Below are 18,690 nucleotides of genomic sequence, written 5' to 3' on the forward strand. Positions count from 1 at the left end.
TAATATATCACAAGCCCATAGCCTCCACTGCTGCTCTATCCTTGAATGTCAGCTTTGCTTGCAAACTCTGAGTTGAAGGGAATCTCTCCCGTGACTCCAGCATCAGTAGGTCCTCCTGTAGTCAACTAAATCAACTATGTCAATCCTAGTAGTACTCCTTGTTCATCACAAAGTGCTACTTTTTATCCTAGTGCTTATATCTATCATATGGCACTCTATCCTAGTAGTTCTCCCTGTTCATCACAAAGTGATTCCTTTTATCCTAGTGCTTATATCTATCATATGGCACTCTATCCTAGTAGTACTCCCTGTTCATCACAAAGTGCTTCTTTTTATCCTAGTCCTTATATCTATCATATGACACTCTATCCTAGTAGTACTCCCTATTCATCACAAAGTGTTACTTTTTATCCTAGTGCTTATATCTATCATATGGCACTCTATCCCAGTAGTACTCCTTGTTCATCACAAAGTGCTTCTTTTATCCTATCTTTTAGGGCTCCTAATTGAGTGCATCCTCTGGAGTAGCTTATCCAATTGACAACATATGTTCTATCACAAAATTGTCAATTTCAGCCTAATCCAATTGGCAATGTATGTTCTATCACAAAATGTCAATTTCTATGGTACTCCCTGTTCATCACAAAGTGCCTCACTCTATCCTATCCTAGGGCCTCTACTCAAGTGTATCCTCTCGAGTAGTTTAGTGATTGGCAATGTATGTTGTATCATAGAATTGTCAATCCTATCCCTATCTGCTATCCTATTCTTCCCTAGAGGACCTGCTTGAGTGTATCCTCTCAGTGGCTTATCCAATCGACAATGTATGTTTATCACAGAATTGTCGATTTGACCTTGAAGACATAAATGTGCTTGCATACTTCATATATGCACCTGCCCTGCACGGATGCGCCTAAATCACACAGACATGCCTCTATTCGACACAGACATGCCTAACCTGCACAAACGCTCCTGCACTCCATAGACACACTTAAACTTGACATAGACGTGCCTAGCCTACCCAGATGTGCATGGAACCAACACAGACACACCTTAGCATTTTTTACCTCGCTTGACATTTTTTGCAACCGACCTAATATGCATTTATTGCTCTATTTGACATGCATTTATGACAACAATTAATGCAACAAGGTACAAGGAGGTTTTGTGGTACTCACTGGCTCTCCTACATCTGCTGGCCTCTGATATCAGTGAACATGATTGAATCTATGCACCAATGCCATCGCTACTGACTTCTCTCTACTCTCTCTACACTCTGATTTCTTAGGTGTGTGGATGTCAATGAGGATGTTTTCCCTCATAGTCTATCTCATAGACTACCTTAGCCCTAGTCTCCCGATTCAATCTTCTTTATCCCATGACTCTGTCACTGTATCCTATCTTGTCAGTCCTTTCTAGCCTTTCTTTCTTATCAAGAGATTATCTACGATCTTTCAGACATTTTCATCCAATCTCTCAAGGGGGCATATCATTCTCATCTTGGGGCAACTTTGTATCAGTTCATATTATCTTCTTTGAAACAACACGACAAGCTACATTGTCTCAAAGAGGGACAAAATGTAGACACCTAAAATTGCCTGTCTAATTAAATAAATATTTTTATTTATTTAATTGTTTAAGCCTAATTCTTCTATTAATTAAATAAATCTTTATTTATTTAATTAATTCATTTATCCTCTTCTAGCCTTATTTCTCATTTAAATAAATACTTGTATTTGTTTAAATTATCCTTCCCCTAAATTAAATAAATACTTTTATTTATTTAATTGATCTCACTTCTTCTATTATTTAATTAAATCTTTATTTATTTAATTAATTCATTAGCCTTTTCTACCCATGACACATGTCATTCATCTCTTAATTCCTAGACTGCCTACCCTCTCATTATTTTCTTATTTTCTATACCTACCCTCTAATCTTAGCCAACCATTTATCTTTTACACCTCTCAATATTATCCCTCCATTTCCTATAGTGTCTTCTATATAAGGATATGCTTCCTTCATTATTAATCCTCTTGGACTAGCATTCAAACTTTCATATGCGATCAAGCCTACTTGCAACCACATTTTTGTTCTTTGTTGAGCTCTTGTGCACACATAAAATCTGAGAGAAAATATATCAAGCAATATCAATGGAGATAGGAAGAATGGAGATCCAAACCCTATTGGACATGTGATGGTATTATCTTTATGATTTTGTTGATTTGCATTGTCTTAGGTAATCTTCATATGTTATGGTGGATCTTTATTATTTTTAGGCTAGGGTTTTGTGGTTGAAGTCATTGATAACTCAATGATGAATGAATAGTACCAAACCGGTATTGAGAAGGGGGGGGGGGTGAATCAGTACAAGCAAAAATACACTCTTAAACCAGTTTGTCAATAGACACTGTGCATTGATAGACAAACAGTAACACCGGTCCTAAAACAGAGTACAAACGGCAAAACCTCGAATAACTGAGGCAAGCATAAACCGGTTGACACTTATATTCTCATACAATCTAACACTTCATTTCCATTACACCCTTATGCATGAACAGGTAATCTACCATCAAAGATATGCATATAAGCAACTAGATCAACATGATTCACCGCTTGACAGAAAATAACATAGCATCACATGACGAAGACATCACACATAACACACATATTTTTCATGTGGAAACCCAACTGGGAAAAACCACGTTGGGGATGAATAACCACAAGCTTGTTTTTGAACTCTTTAGAAGTCCGCTATGTTAGGAGCCTTGTCCAGTTAAAGACTGATACAATAGGTTCTGCTAGGAACCGATCCTATTAGGGATCACTCAGTTAAGGGTTAAACCCTATTAGAGGTTACCTTGTTAGAGGATTTCAAGAACTCAATGGTTTTGAGTCACCCTGTTAAAGGATTTACAGCAAGCTGGCTAAAGCTACCCTGTTAAGGGATTTCTCAACTGTTGAAGTGGTTAGAGATCAATAGGTATTACAATGATCTAGTAACAACACTTAATGCCAATGCAGATCTGCTTAAGCTCCTCTTCACCTTCTGCACTTACACTCTGTATGTATCACTTCTCTCCTCTGGTCTTGCAAGAATCACATACCCTTCTCTTGGATACACACACACAACCTTTGCCAACAACCTCAAAAAGAGACACAACATCGACTTTATAGGAAAACATATAGGTCGGTAGCATAAACCCTAAACCCTAAACCTGTTAGGTTAAGGAATTCAAATGGTTCAATCCTGACCATTGAGCACACTGCATTAAATGCAACAGTTCTTGATCCAATCTTAAGACATTCTCCATCATCCATTTTCCACTGATTTCATGGCGACTGATAACCCATCACACGTTATCACCGTTTACAAACTTTGCACATTCCCGAGGTAGATAGGAACAAGATCCTTCATGCACACAAGGCTTATGTGGAAACATGATATGTTCTTTGTTACCATGCTAACTCATCACATAAAGTCACCAGTTGAGCCACACAGGCTTGAAGCACTTCGACTAGAAACCTTGAAGTTGAGACTACCAACGGGTAGTCATACAATGCTTCCATGTGTCGGTTCCCATAACCATATGCTAGTTCACCTTGAACAAACACACTGCTTCACAGTGTTATACCGGTTGTCACATATGCCGGTTCTCACCTCTTCAGCATATTGACATCAATGACAACATACAATGTCATTATGTTCTCATACTGGTTCACATAATGCCAACAGTCATTTAGTCTTTCAATATTGTTGTTTCCATTTTTACCATAAACAAGTATTATCTATGTCGCATTTGTCGTAGTAGTGAAATTTTTCACTATTTAGATCCAAGTTAATGTCCTAATTGGTCATTTTGATTAAGGCTCTAATTTTCTTTTTAATCTTAGAGGATCTGGTTAATACTGAGAGGGGGGGGGGGGTGAATCAGTATTAACAATAATTTGAAATCAGAAACTTAGACTCATAAAACTTTCACCAAATTAAATATAGACCAACATTGGAGTCATTTACTAGTACCGGTATCTACTGGTAAACATCTGCTAGATTGATATATCAATATTGCACATTATGTGTTTATTAACCATGCATAAACTGAAAGTAAAGCATATCATCACATCAAAAACATTCACCATATGAACACCATGATTTTCACGTGGAAACCCAAATAGGGAAAAACCACAGTGGGAATTGGTACCCACAAATATTTTGCACTTTTTCGGAATGCGCCTTGTTAGGAGCCAAGCTTGGTTAGAAGCTTACAATGATTCCCTATTAGGAGCAGACCCTTTTAGGAGTCACCTAGTTAAGGGATTTACCTCATCCCTGTTAGGAGCTTTGATCTGTTAGGATCAACCTCGCAAAAGGATTTAGAACTCAGATATTGAGTCAGCCTCCTAGGGGATTTTACAATGTGAGGCCTTTTAGGACGTATCGGTTAAGGGATTTTAGCTGATGTAATTGTTAGAGAATAACAATGAATGATCTATGTATAGCACTCAATTTCTTGCTTGATTAGATCCAATTAAATTCTAAGTCTGCATCATTCTAGAAGATCTTCTCACACCCTGGTTCAGCTTCACACACTTCTAAAAAACAATCAACACATCAACCTTACCGACATAAATAACCTTTACAACTAAGTCGACATAAAAAACCTAAGACTTACAACATAGATCATCACAGATCTTTACAACTCATTACAAATCCTCATATGGATCATTACAATCAATTAAAAATCAATATAAACCATTGAATGATCATAAGTTGTCACAGCAAGTCGCTCTGATACAAAGTCGAACCCTTAGCTCATTCTGCTAAGAACTTTGCACATTCCCAATAAATTTGCCCTTTAAACATGCCAAAACTTCTTTCAAACACTTCACGTGGTTTGTGCCATGTTATCATCAAAATGTGAACTTGATGTAGATCACCACCAAACGAAAAATCATTACCGGTCAAAAGAATTCTTTACCGGTCCTTAAACCCTGAGAAATAGTCAACAAAAATTATAACCATAACTTCCAGTTGTCACAACATGATGCGGTTCCGGTCAGATACTTTTTGCAATGATAGAAAAACTCACATTAAAAACCACAAAGCCTCAATCATCACCAATCTCTAGATACAATCAAAATATTTCCTCGTTTATCGGTTAAGGTCCTAATTCCCAGTGTAGACACCTAAAATTGTCATGTCTAATTAAATAAATATTTTATTTATTTAATTATCTAAGCCTAATTCTTCTATTAATTAAATAAATTTTTATTTATTTAATTAATTCATTTATCCTCTTCTAGCCTTATTTCTCATTTAAATAAATACATTTATTTATTTAAATTATCCCTTTCCTAAATTAATTAAATATTTTATTTATTTAATTGTCCTACTTCTTCTATTAATTAAATAAATCTTTATTTATTTAATTAATTCATTATCTTTTTCTACACATGACACATGTCATTCATCTCTTAATTCATACACTACCTACCTCTTTCATTATTTTGGTATTTCTTTTACCTACCCTCTAATCCTAGCCGACCTCCTTTTTACACCTCTCAATCTTAACCCTCCATTTCTTATTGTGTCTTCTATTTAAGGAGATGCTTTCTTCATTGTCAGACCCTAATGACTGATTTTGGAGTACTTGGCTACACTACGATCCTACTTGCAACCACATTCCATTCTTTGTTGAGCTTTTGTGCATATAAAAATCTGAGAGCAAATATATCAAGCAAGATCAATGGAGATAGGAAGAATGGAGATCAAAACCCTATTGGACATGTGATGGTATAATCTTTGTGATTTTGAGTTATTTGCATTGTCTTAGGTAATCTTCATATGTTATGGTGGATCTTTGTTCATTGTTAGGCTAGGGTTTTGTGGTTGAATTCATTTAGCCTTTCAATCTTGTTATTATTGTTATCCATTTTCACCATATACATTTTGGCACGCCCGGTGGGACTCTTGTCCCTTTGCATTTAACATTTTTGTTGCAGATTTCGCATTTTTGAAGTTGCAGATCGGACAATTTTCGATGACATTTTAGGTTTTTCCGCGTCTGCGAGCGTTCGGATCGCGTTTTTGTGTTTCAGAAGCGTCTGCAATATCTTGAATCGCGTCTGTGTTTTTGCCAGATTTTATTTTTGCAGGTTTCTGGAACCGCGTCTGTGAATTAAAACTGCGTCTGTGATTGATCTTATCGTGTCTGTGTTCGGGAATAGCATCTGCGGTATCCAAGAGCGTCTGTGCATTACAGAACCGCATCTGTGTCATACAGACGCGTCTGTGTCTGGTATAACTGCATCTGTGTTTTCTGTTTTGCAAATTTGTCAATTTTCTTTGATTCGGGTTTTTGGATTTTGTGCTTAGAGTTTTAGATCTGGTTTATTTTCGGCTAACCCTTGCAGATCTAGCTAACCAAGTTTGTGCAGCTTTCTTTGGAGGCAAAAATGTTTTGTTGAAGGCCCCTTTTCACAAAGTCTTTTGGGTTTTCTAAAATTTACCTAACTTGTGTGCTTGCAGGAAGGGGTGATCATTTGAAACAACCCAAACTAATAACAATTTTGTTGCAGGGCCTTAGCTAGGGTTTTGTAGTTTTGTTGTGTACCTTGTTTTCATAGATTAGCAAACACTTCAATTGGTGCACTAAAATTGAATCATTGTCTTTTGTGTCTTGAGCAATAGGCTCTTTTTGTTCAATCTTTAGAGGGTCTGTCTTCCCGTGTGGTCATTAGGACTACTAGTGAGAAGAGAACGACCCAAGTGGTAGCAAGGAAAACCGACCTCTTCCGAACCACTATAATCAAATGTATTCATGGTGAAAACTATGAATAACGTGTGCTGATGAGTTCATACCGACACTATGTCTCCCCATAAACCCGTTTGATCAAATTTATTTGATCATTTGTAGGGCGTAACCCCTACCGGCTGGGAGCCTTCTGTATTTACAGAGCTGAAAGTGCCACATGTATGGCCACACGAGCGGATGCCCTTACTAGCACCTTTTTGTTTTAGAAGCCCAAATCCTTCTAGTTGTTGAGGCAGGAGGTCGGACCTCTGGTAGCGGCCCACACACATACGGTTCTTAGTAGAGATACAAAGTTCGCCATGGGGAGTTTTCATGGGGACTGATGCTTGGCTGACCCGAGAAGTGAGTGCCGAGGGTGGAGCCAGTGAGGTCAAGCATCTAAGTATCCGCTCTGAATAGCGTAGCCTCCGGGGTAAAACCCCATGTGGGATCAACAACTATTGTCTTGGCCAGCCATAAGAATTGTGCTTGACTTATTTTAAACATTCAAAACATTCAAGACCAAACAACAAAACATTGTGTCTTTTGTGTCTTCAAGTGTATGCAAAACAATTTTACATCAAACAACACACTTTTGGAGTCTAAACAGTTTGCAAACATTGGGTCATCAAAATTGTGTCCTCTTGTCACGAAAAAACAGTCAAACAGTCGGATTTGGTCACAACAAAACAACTTCACACATTGGAAAAATTGCACTAAGGTTACAGAAACGCGTCTGTGTCTGTTTTAACCACGTCTGCATCATATAAATGCGTCTGTGAAGGGCAGAATAGCATATGTGCTTTCAACAGCATCTGTGTCAAATAAAGAGGCGTCTGTGTCTGGGAATCGCGTCTGTGAAGTATATAGAGGCGTCTGTGTCAGGAATTGAAAACTTTAACAGTCCAGCAAACAAAAGAAAATCAGTTTCGGCATACTTGAGCTTCCTAGGTTGTCTCTTCAGGTTTCATCTAGCATTCAGCCTGTTCTAAGGTCTCACATAGTCCATCATTGCTTCACATCTCATTTTACATTCACAATTGTCTAAACTTGAGTCAAAAGGTCACTTGCTTGTCCTCATCATACTTTGTCAACAGACTACATACAACTACACTTTGCTAAGTGGTCCCTCATCAAGGTTTCTTACCTTTGGGTCTCATTTGGTCTTACTTAGAGTCAAGGTCAGCTTACCTCATCAAGAGAAACTATCCTCTCTTTGGAAGTCACACCTACTCTACATACTTGGTCTTACACTTTGGACATTGCAAGTAAACTCAAGATTCATTTACACTCCATACAACTCTTGGTCTTCCATACTCTTGTCATTTTTCATCTAGTCTCTCACATATTGGTCAAACACCTAGTTCATGGTTGAAACCCGCCTTCAAAAATCTAGGAGAATAGCTAAAGAAGCTCAAGAATCCATAAACATGAGTTCTTATGAGTATGAAAATGATCTATTCTACAATCCTGAGCACACTACATTACCAGACATGAATGTTTATAGACATAATCCAAATGTGGAAAGCATAAATACTATAAACAACAATGCTACGCACAATGACAATGTTGACAATTTTTCAATACTATCAGCAGACATAGAAGAATCCATAATGAATCCTCAATTCAATAGATTGGTTGAAGAGATAATGAGGAGAGATCGTCAATACTTTTTACACATGATGGCACAAAGTGGAGCTAAAATACCGCATGATTTTGACTTATCTCAACTTATAGAAAGTTGACCCTCACAGCAAATTCAACCCAACATGGATCAAAGGAGACCAAATAGTGGAGGAAATAGAGGACCGAATAATATGATGCCTGAGTCACCATCAGTTTTGCTTCAAAAACCAACAATCCCACATACACAAGCTCAAACATATGATACTTACACTCAAAGACCATCATGGAGGCCTTATGCTCAAAAACCAGCAACAAGCTCCTCCTCAAATGGGTGTTTCAAATACGGGGTATGCTACAAGAAATCAATCTCCTCCCAAGAATAATTTGGAACAACAAATTAGAGATCTACAAAAGAAGATGGAGGACATGAGTACATCAAAACCAACATACACTATGAGAGATATATGTCCTTATCCCTTTGATAAGAGAATTCCAATGCCCCCATTTCCTGCACACTTTGTGACGCCAAAATTTGACAAATATAGAGGGAGAGGAGACCCCAAGGCACACATAAGACAATTCTTCACAGCCTGCATTGAGGTAGCGGCAGAAGAAACATACTTGATGAGGCTGTTTCCACAAAGCTTAGGCGATCAAGCTATGGAATGGTTTTCTCAATTACCTCCCGGTATTAAGTCATGGGGTGACTTGGCAGAGGCATTCATTCAGCATTTCTCCTACAACATAGAAATAGATGTCTCAATTACTACCTTGTGCAATACTAAACAAAAGGAAGGAGAATCTTTTGCAACATTTTTACAAATATGGAGAAACTTAGCTAGCAGATGCTCTTGCGAAATCCCGCAGAAACAAATGGTGGAAATGTTCACACAAAATGTTAACAAGGCTATTGGCTATGATCTCAGAAAAGCTTGTTTGTCCACATTCAAGGATGTTATTGAAAAGGGCCTAGCAACAGAAAAGGTCTTAATTGAACAAGGAGTTATCAAGATATTCAAAGAAAACAAAGATGACTTTAAAGGAAAAGACAAGCCAAGATTTTGGAATAAGAACAAGAATACAGTTAATGATGGTGTTGTTGATGCCAATACAGTGAGACCAAAGTTTATCTTTTCAGGATCAAGTTCTACAAACAATCAAGTGAATACTCAAACAACTTCTAGACCACGAAGGAAGTACACTCCATTGGGAGAACCACTTGAATCAGTATTCAAAAAGCTTGTGGCAAACAAAGTGATCACAGTTCCAGATTTTCCTCCATATGAACCAAAGGTCAAACCAAATTGGTGGAATGATGATGAGTATTGCGAATTTCATAAGAGTAATGGTCACAAGACAGGTAATTGCCATCGATTGAAAAACATTGTGCAAGATCTCATTGATAGAGGTGATATTGAGATTGAGGGACATTCGTCTAATCAAGAACATGAGGTGTTTAAGGAACCATTCCCAAAACATGACAAAGGAAAAGGCAAAGTCACAGATGATCAAGCCAATTACACTAGAGCACCTTACAATTATGATTCTACTATCAATCACATCTCGATGGACAATCATATCTCTACTATTACTATCAAAAACAAAAATCCCGAGAATCCTCCTCAGCGACCTAAGATTGTCCTAAAAGGTGTGGGATCTTCTTCTGAGCATACCTCTGAATGTCATGTTACAACTCGCCGAAGTAAATTCACTTTGCAAGGTGCTCTAACTAAAAACACCACTTCTTCATCAACCAAACCTGAATATGACCTTGTAGAACAGTTAGGGGAGACACCCGCACTCATCTCCATCCTTGAGCTTTTACGCATATCCCCTGCACATAAAGCCATTCTTGATAAAATCTTGAGAGATACTGCTGTTCCTACTGATCTAAATGTGGACCAATTTCAAGCCATGGTGGGATACCTTTCCATTCCACACTCCCTTAAATTCACAGAAGCTGATGACGCTTCCATAAGTCAGCCACATAATGCACCTTTACACGTTGAAGCTTTCATACATAAACATAGAATCAAGCGAGTCCTGATAGATGGAGGAGCAGGTCTAAATATTTGTACCTTGAGTACCATAAGACAATTGGGATATTCTGACAAGGCTGTGAATGCTACAAACCAAATCACCATCAAGGCTTATGATGATGAAGAGCGCTCGTCCAAGGGCACAGTCACCTTACCGCTAAGAATAGGACCAGTCACAAAGGATGTGGTTTGTCAAGTCCTAGATCTAGATCTCACGTATAACATATTGCTAGGACGTCCTTGGATTCATGAAATGAGGGCAGTCCCATCAACATACCATCAATGCATTAAGTTTCCTCATAATGGAGTCGAGGTAACAGTCAATGGTGATCCAAATCCATTCATATATTGCAATAACTTGAGATCACATACTGAGACTATCATTCCCAGTAACCGTGAGGCTACTCCTTCGGCATACATTGATCCTGAGTCATTAAAACCCTCGACATCCAAACAAGGTGAACTTAGAGGCAAGTTTCAAGACAAAGGCATGGGAGAATACACTTTGAATCAGACAATGTTTTTACGACAAGTCCTGAGCTCCCCAAAAGAATATGGGAGGCCACATCCTAACAAGCAAATCTCCATCATGATACTGAAATGGGATCCTACCATCTTTCAAAGATGGGGCGAACTAGAGGAGGAAAATTTATACAAAATGCTTTATAAAGATATTGAAGAGGACACACATGATCAGACTATTATACCCTGTGAGAACTATGGCAAAGGCTTTAAAATTCTACAAAAATTTGGGTATGATGGAAAAATCCCTCTTGGGTTACGCAAAGAAGGTGTCATGGAGCCCTTACAACCTGAGCTAACTGCAAGAAGGGAACGCTCCAAGGGACTCGGTTTTCTGAATTCCAAGATTCACAATAAAAGAACAAAAGAGGCATGGCAAATCAAAGTTGCCGAAGTTCAACAAGAGGATTATCCTTCCACAGATTCTAATGAGTGGGAGTGGGGTTCAGACAAATCCTCCAGTGACTATGAGCTCACCGAGACATTCAGAGAGCCAGATGAACCTACAGAGGAGGAGGAATTTTACAAAAAGTTCAGAGTTGGTCAAGAACCAACCCATAAGGATCCCGCACAGTCTTCGTTTCAAGGTCCTAGGTTGAAATCGCATAGGATGAGGACACCTATCCCAGAAGGTGCTACTAGTGATGACAATTTGGATTCGCTCACGATCGAAACTGATGAGGAGAGTGCCATTGATGACCTCGACGATTGCCTTGACATACCTGAATATAACCACATCTTCACTATTAGTCTAGCAAACTCTGAAAACACTAATGACCTTCCCCTTGTTCACCCCCAACTCATTGACTGGGATCATGAAGGACCAACACAATTTGATACATTTCAAAATGACGAAGCTATTGTCGACTATCTTGGCATTCGAGATGATCTTCCCCCTGGAGACCACAAAGTAGGATACACCATAGAACTCAACAACATGGCATACTTCGGTGAGGGTGTCGGGCCTTCTAGTCGCAAAAATGTGAAAATAAGAACAAAACAAGGGTCTTATGGCGAAAACCACACTGTGGCGTTATCTGACCCTTAAAAAGTAAAAAGAAAGGACATATCTGAGGGTGAAAACCTCTCTGAGGCACCCGAAGATGGAAGGCTCGACATTCTCCCAGCGTCATATGAGGAAAAGTCATCCATGTTGGTAGAGGAGACTATAAAGACAAATATTGGTACAGAAGAGGTTCCACACAACATATTCTTGGTGCAATCTTTGACAGAGGCCGAAAGGACAAAATTCATAAGCTTCTTCAAGGAACGACAAGTCAACTTTGCATGGTCATACGCTGATATGCCTGGACTGGATCCGGATTTGGTTATGCATCATTTGACAGTCAAACCGGGGGCAAAACCAGTAAAACAGAAATTGAGGAAAATGCACCCGCAAGTGGCATTACTAGTCAAGGCAGAACTGGAGAAATTATTGGATGTCGGATTCATACACCCAATTGATTATACCGAATGGATCTCCAATTTAGTACCTATCAGCAAGCCAGATCGTAGCATAAGGATATGTACAGACTTCACAGATATCAACAAGGCTTGTCCAAAGGACGATTTCCCATTACCAAACATTGACTTGATCGTTGATCTCACAGCAGGTCATGAAATGTTATCCTTAATGGACGGATTTTCTGGATATAATCAAATCAGGATTGCGCCTGAAGATCAACATAAAACATCATTCACTTGTCCATGGGGAACCTTCTGTTGGAACGTCATGCCCTTTGGGCTGAAAAATGCAGGCGCCACTTATCAAAGAGCGATGACCACTATTTTTCATGATCTCATGCACATAACAGTGGAAGATTATGTTGACGATCTTTTGGGAAAATCAATAGACAGAGACACCCACTTGAACATACTTTCAGTTGTCTTTGATTGGCTGGAAAAATATAAGGTAAGACTAAATCCAAAGAAATGCGTCTTTGGAGTAACCTCAGGGAAGCTCCTAGGATTCATTGTGTCTAAAAGAGGAATCGAGGCCGATCCAGCAAAAGTCAAGGCTATCTTGGACATGCCGCCACCGAGGAATATCAGTCAACTTCGATCTTTACAAGGGAGACTCCAATCCATACAAAGATTCATCGCACAACTTGCAGATAAGTGTAATCCTTTCCAGCACCTGCTACATAAAAATATCAAGTTCAAATGGGATGAGAACTGTCAACAGGCTTTTCAGACGCTCAAAGACTATCTTTTGAACCCACCAGTCTTAATGCCACCCATTCCAGATCAACCATTGCTACTTTACATATCAGCTACTCCAACGGCACTGGGGGCACTCTTAGCACAACAAATACTTGACGGCAAGGAAAAACAGTCTACTATATCAGTCGCACATTGGTGGGATATGAGTTAAACTACACTCCAATCGAACGTGCATGTCTCGCTGTGGTCTTTGCTTCACAGAAGTTACAACATTATATGCTTACTCACAAGACTAAGTTGATTGCCAGAATTGATCCACTAAAATATCTTCTCAACAAAGCTACACTTACTGGGCGGCTGGCCAAGTGGGTAATGATTCTGAGTGAATTTGACATCGAATACGTAGACAGAAAAGCAATCAAAGGACAAGCCATTGCAGATCAATTGGCAGATGCTCCCAGGATAGATGATGTTCCTCTACAGTCAGAATTTCCAGATGAGTCCATTCTAACAATATCACCTGCAAAGTCATGGCAATTATATTTTGACGGCTCATATACACAGCACGGGGCAGGAGTGGGTATACTCTTTATAACTCCTCAAGGCGATGCTATACCAAAATCATACCGCTTATCATTTCCTTGCACCAACAATATAGCGGAATATGAGGCATTAACAATTGGATTAAGAATTGCAGTTCAGTGGAAGATCCAAGAGCTTCGTGTTTTTGGGGATTCTCAACTGGTCATACGGAAAGCAACTAATGATTACCAAACAAAAGATGAAAAACTAATGCCCTACAAACAACTGGTAGATGATCTAAAACAGCACTTCGCAAAGATAGAGTTTGAGCAGATACCAAGAGAACAGAATCGTGCTGCAGATGCCATGGCTACAATTGCTTCGCTCATTGATCTACCACAAAATGAGACCTGCTATGAGTTCCTAGTAGATAATCTGCTGATTCCATCATATGAGATCACTCCTACGGAAATGATATGTGTTGTTGGTCTTGAATCCCAGTTATATGGTTCCATATTCACATACCTTCGCGACAATATCTTACCTCCCGATCTATCAAACAATCAACGCCGCACTTTCATTCGCCAATCCTCTCAATACGTCATTTTAGCTGATATCCTATACCGACGAGGTCTAGATGGCACCCTTCTTAGATGTTTAGAGAATGACGAAGCTCAGATTGCGTTACGAGAAGTGCATGAAGGGATATGTGGCCCGCATACTAGTGGTCCTACCTTGGCCAAGAAACTTATCAGGATTGGATACTACTGGCCTACTATGGAAAAAGATGCATATCAGTTTGTCAAGAAGTGTAAGCAGTGTCAAATTCATGGAGACCTCATACATGCACCAGCACAAGAACTACAACCACTTGCATCTCCTTGGCCCTTTTGTCAGTGGGGACTCGATCTCATAGGTAAGATTCACCCTCCTTCTTCCAATGGACATAAATTCATTATCACAGCCACAAAGTATTTCACAAAGTGGATTGAAGCCGTGCCTCTCACACAAGTTACTGGGAAACAAATCGCTACCTTCATTTTGAACTACATCATTTGCCGATATGGGATTCCTACTTCCATTATCACTGATAACGGGCGTCCCTTCAAAAATTAGGATGTTCGTGAACTCTGTGACCGCTTCCATATCTCTCACCATTTCTCCACACCATATTATCCCCAAGGTAATGGCCAAGCTGAGGCATCTAATAAAACAATTCTCAAAATCCTTAAAAAGACAGTCGACGATGCTGGCCGTAACTGGCATATCCAACTCAATCCTGCACTTTGGGCCTATCGTACAAGTGTCCGCACACCTACAGGAGCTACACCATACTCACTTGTCTACGGCGTTGAAGCCATCTTGCCTATTGAGGTCGAGTTACCTTCTTTACGGGTCTCTTTGAGAAACATAATCAACGATGAAGATTACAGGGTCTCTCGCTTACAAGAACTAGAACTGCTGGAGGAACGAAGACACACTGCTTTTAATCATCTCAAGGCTTACCAACAAAGAATGAGTCGCAGTTACAATCACAAAGTCAAGCCTCGCACATTTGAAGTAGGTGACTTAGTCCTCAGAGAGAACCCCAAGAATCAGCAAGACAGAGACAAGAAGGGCAAGTTTGAACCAAACTGGCTTGGTCCTTACATCATCACATCGGTATATGGATCTGGGGCATATCAGCTCTCAACTACAGAAGGTGAACCTTTGGAGGATCCTATCAACAGCATGCACCTTCGCAGGTTTTACACATAGCTCTTTAGAGTATCCTAATTCAAAAATACAAAAAAATCAAAAAATTCAAAAATACAAAAAAAATTATAAAACAAAAAAATCGTTACTTGGTGAAAACCTGGCAAACAGGCGCCTTGTGACAACAAAAAACATTGAAAAATTGAAAAAAAAGTAAAGAGAAATAATTTCGTCCAATGGTGAAAACCACTTCGGTGGCGCCCTGGGCAAGTACCATGGTGAAAACTGGGTCACCAGCGCCATGCGTAGAGACATTGCTCCTCCCTCTTTCAGGATTTTCTTTCATCATTTCACTTTGCACATACTCACGACCAATTCGTTCATAATAAACTTACCCATTCCCATCATGGCTTGTTATTGATCTACCCAAGTTTGGTTAGCCATTCATAATAAACCTCCCTTTCCATCCATAATAAATCAGATCCTATCTGTGGCTAAGGCAAATCCTACGTCTAGTAATGGGTGTGGAACTGAGAACATCACATGTTTCGAGGAGTACAGTTTCTTCCAGCTTCCTTCAAGTCTATCCGTGCACAATCCACAATAAAGCAACATCTGCATCGCTAGTCCACAATAAAGTTGCATCTTCTCCACAATAAAGTATCAGTTTCATGGATTCAGTCAGTTTCAAATGAGACACAGCAGCAACAATGAGCTTCAACAAAATCAAATCTTTCAACAGACTCAGACAACATATGGTTCAATGCTATCTATCCTTTTTGTGAAAGTGAACATTGTGACCACAATCGAATAAGACTTAAACAAGTGACAAGAGACACTAAACTTGAGGACTACAGTGGATGTTGGTGTCGAGTCTTGGTTTTCTTTTGATTTTATCTTTTTGGTGACATGTCTTTTAGCTTTTCCAGGATGTCTTTGACTAGAGATTCTATCTCCAAGATGTCTTTGACTAGAAAGGCGAGGATGGGGTATCGTCACCTATTTGCATTTGCTGTCTATGGATTGTCTTTTAGTAATGCTATGACTTGTCCAAGGATATGAGGACACTGTGAGTCTAGTGTGAACTGGGGCATTCCTTGTTTGTGATTGTCTTATCTCTATGCAAACAGGTACAATGACTTTCTAGGTCGAACGTATGCCTCGATTGTCATAACTTACTTGCCATAATAAAGCTCAATGATGATAAGGCACAAGAAGCTCTTTCACGATCATATCTTCTGTCTTTCATCCCCCTTTCTTGATTGACTTCCATTGTCCTTCTCAAGTCCACGTAGCCCACTATCACATGACTGAGTATAATGACACACCAAAAATATTTGCATTTCATATAGTTACACCTACATCACCACATATAAGCATTTCATACATACATATAGATATCACAATTGCATCACATCCTGCATACAACACATGTTAGCACATCTCACATTTTCATTATGTAATTAATCATTTGCATTATCATATTCATTTGCATTACATACATTTACATTTGCATCATGCATCACATATACAACATAAAAGAACAAAAATATATTACATTGCATCATATAAGCATCCATATCATAAAACATGTATCACATAAGAACATCTCATCACATAGGTACACATGCATATAGCTGCCGCAAAAATGAATCATCTCTCATATATAATCAAAATGTGTCATGATACAATGATGTCAAAAGAATCATATGGCTACAAAATCACCCGTAGGTGTCTACAATACAAAAATGGTACGTATACTGATACAAGGGGAGCCCTCTATGGCTATGATGAACTCCCTCCCTCGGAGCCGCCTGGCCTCGACGGACACTGAGCTGTAGATGGACCCGCTCCAGGATCCCCCTGCCTGTTTGGTGGTGGTGGAGGACCCATGACCCCACCGCTAGATGCCTGCCTCCTGCAACTCCCTCTCGTAGCCGTCGCTGTGCGCGATGATCTATGGAAGCTCCTCACCCGCTGATCCGCTGGCATGACACCATAGTACAGATCCCTCCAATACCCAATTTCCTCTCCAGCTCGCAGCACATATGCGTAGCCTGCCCCTGTATCCTCTGCCGCCTGCCTCCCTGCCCTCAGAGCTACCTCAGCCTCAGTATATCGCTGGATGGCCTGGTCTCTCTCTCACTCTATGTCCCTGAGCCTGATCTTGAGGCAATCCCTCTCCCGCTCCAAATCCACAATCTCGTCTACCTGGCCCTGGCAGATCTCTCTCAGCTCTAGCAACTCATCCTCCTCAGGATCACCACCCTTAGCCTCTGCCTGTGGCTCCTCCTCTACAGGTGCCTGCACATGTGCCTCCCCCTGTACCTGTCTAGGTGCCTGAATAGGTACCTGTCTCTGACCCTGCCTGGGTGCCTGCACCTATCTCTGCACCTGTCCCTGTCCCTGCACCTGTCTAGGTCCCTGTGCTCTAGGACCCTGTGCTGCTGGTACATGTAGGGGCAATCCACCTCGACCCCTCACCACCTGAGCTGCTCCCTCCTGTCCTCCCTCCCTCCGAGGTGCCACTCGCCTCTCCCCCACTACTCCCCTCCGCCTCCATCGGCCCCTGCCTCCATCCCCTCCACCACCATCATCATCATCCCCTCCAGCCTCTCCCTCCAACAGCTCTCCCAGATCTGTCAACCTCGGAAATGGATGCTCTGTCCAATATGCAGCATACTCTGCGTCCATCCCTGCATCCTCCACCTCTGGCCACATATCCCAAGGTAGTGGTAGCATCTCTGTCATCTATGTCACGGCCTGATCATATGATAACAGTGGTCCGAACTGAGCCTGATCCCTGACTGTGCGGGCATACATGCCCGAGCCTCGCGACATCCTTTGGATCCTGTCGAACTGTCTCCCAACCCTGTCAACCAGCTGCCTCTCTAGTACGTAGGGCGTACGCCCAATCAGATACCTGCTCCTGAATGTATAGGGCAGCTCCACGGCATCGTCCTCCCACTCCTCGCACCCCAGGTACGGCCTCCAGATGACCATGTCAATGTCATCTATAACCCACCTCCAGTGCTCCAGCCGGCCAATCTGAGGCTGTGACGTAATCATATCATACAAATGTACAAAACTCCGTCCCTGTCCTCTGCCCCTGAAATGAATAGGTCGTGTGATAGGAAGGTGCTCATATGCCCACACCTGTAACAGAGTCACTCCGCAGCCTAGTCCTACTGATCCGTGATAGACAAATTGATGTAGCTCATAATATAGATGCGCCAAGACACATGGCCCCCATGCATATCTGGTGTGCTCAGTCACCAGTGTTTCTAGTGCTCCTCCCCACCCCACTGCCAACCCCCGTGTAGCCCTGT

This window comes from Cryptomeria japonica, chromosome 8, assembly GCF_030272615.1.
Source record: "Cryptomeria japonica chromosome 8, Sugi_1.0, whole genome shotgun sequence".
NCBI classification, from domain to species: domain Eukaryota; kingdom Viridiplantae; phylum Streptophyta; class Pinopsida; order Cupressales; family Cupressaceae; genus Cryptomeria; species Cryptomeria japonica.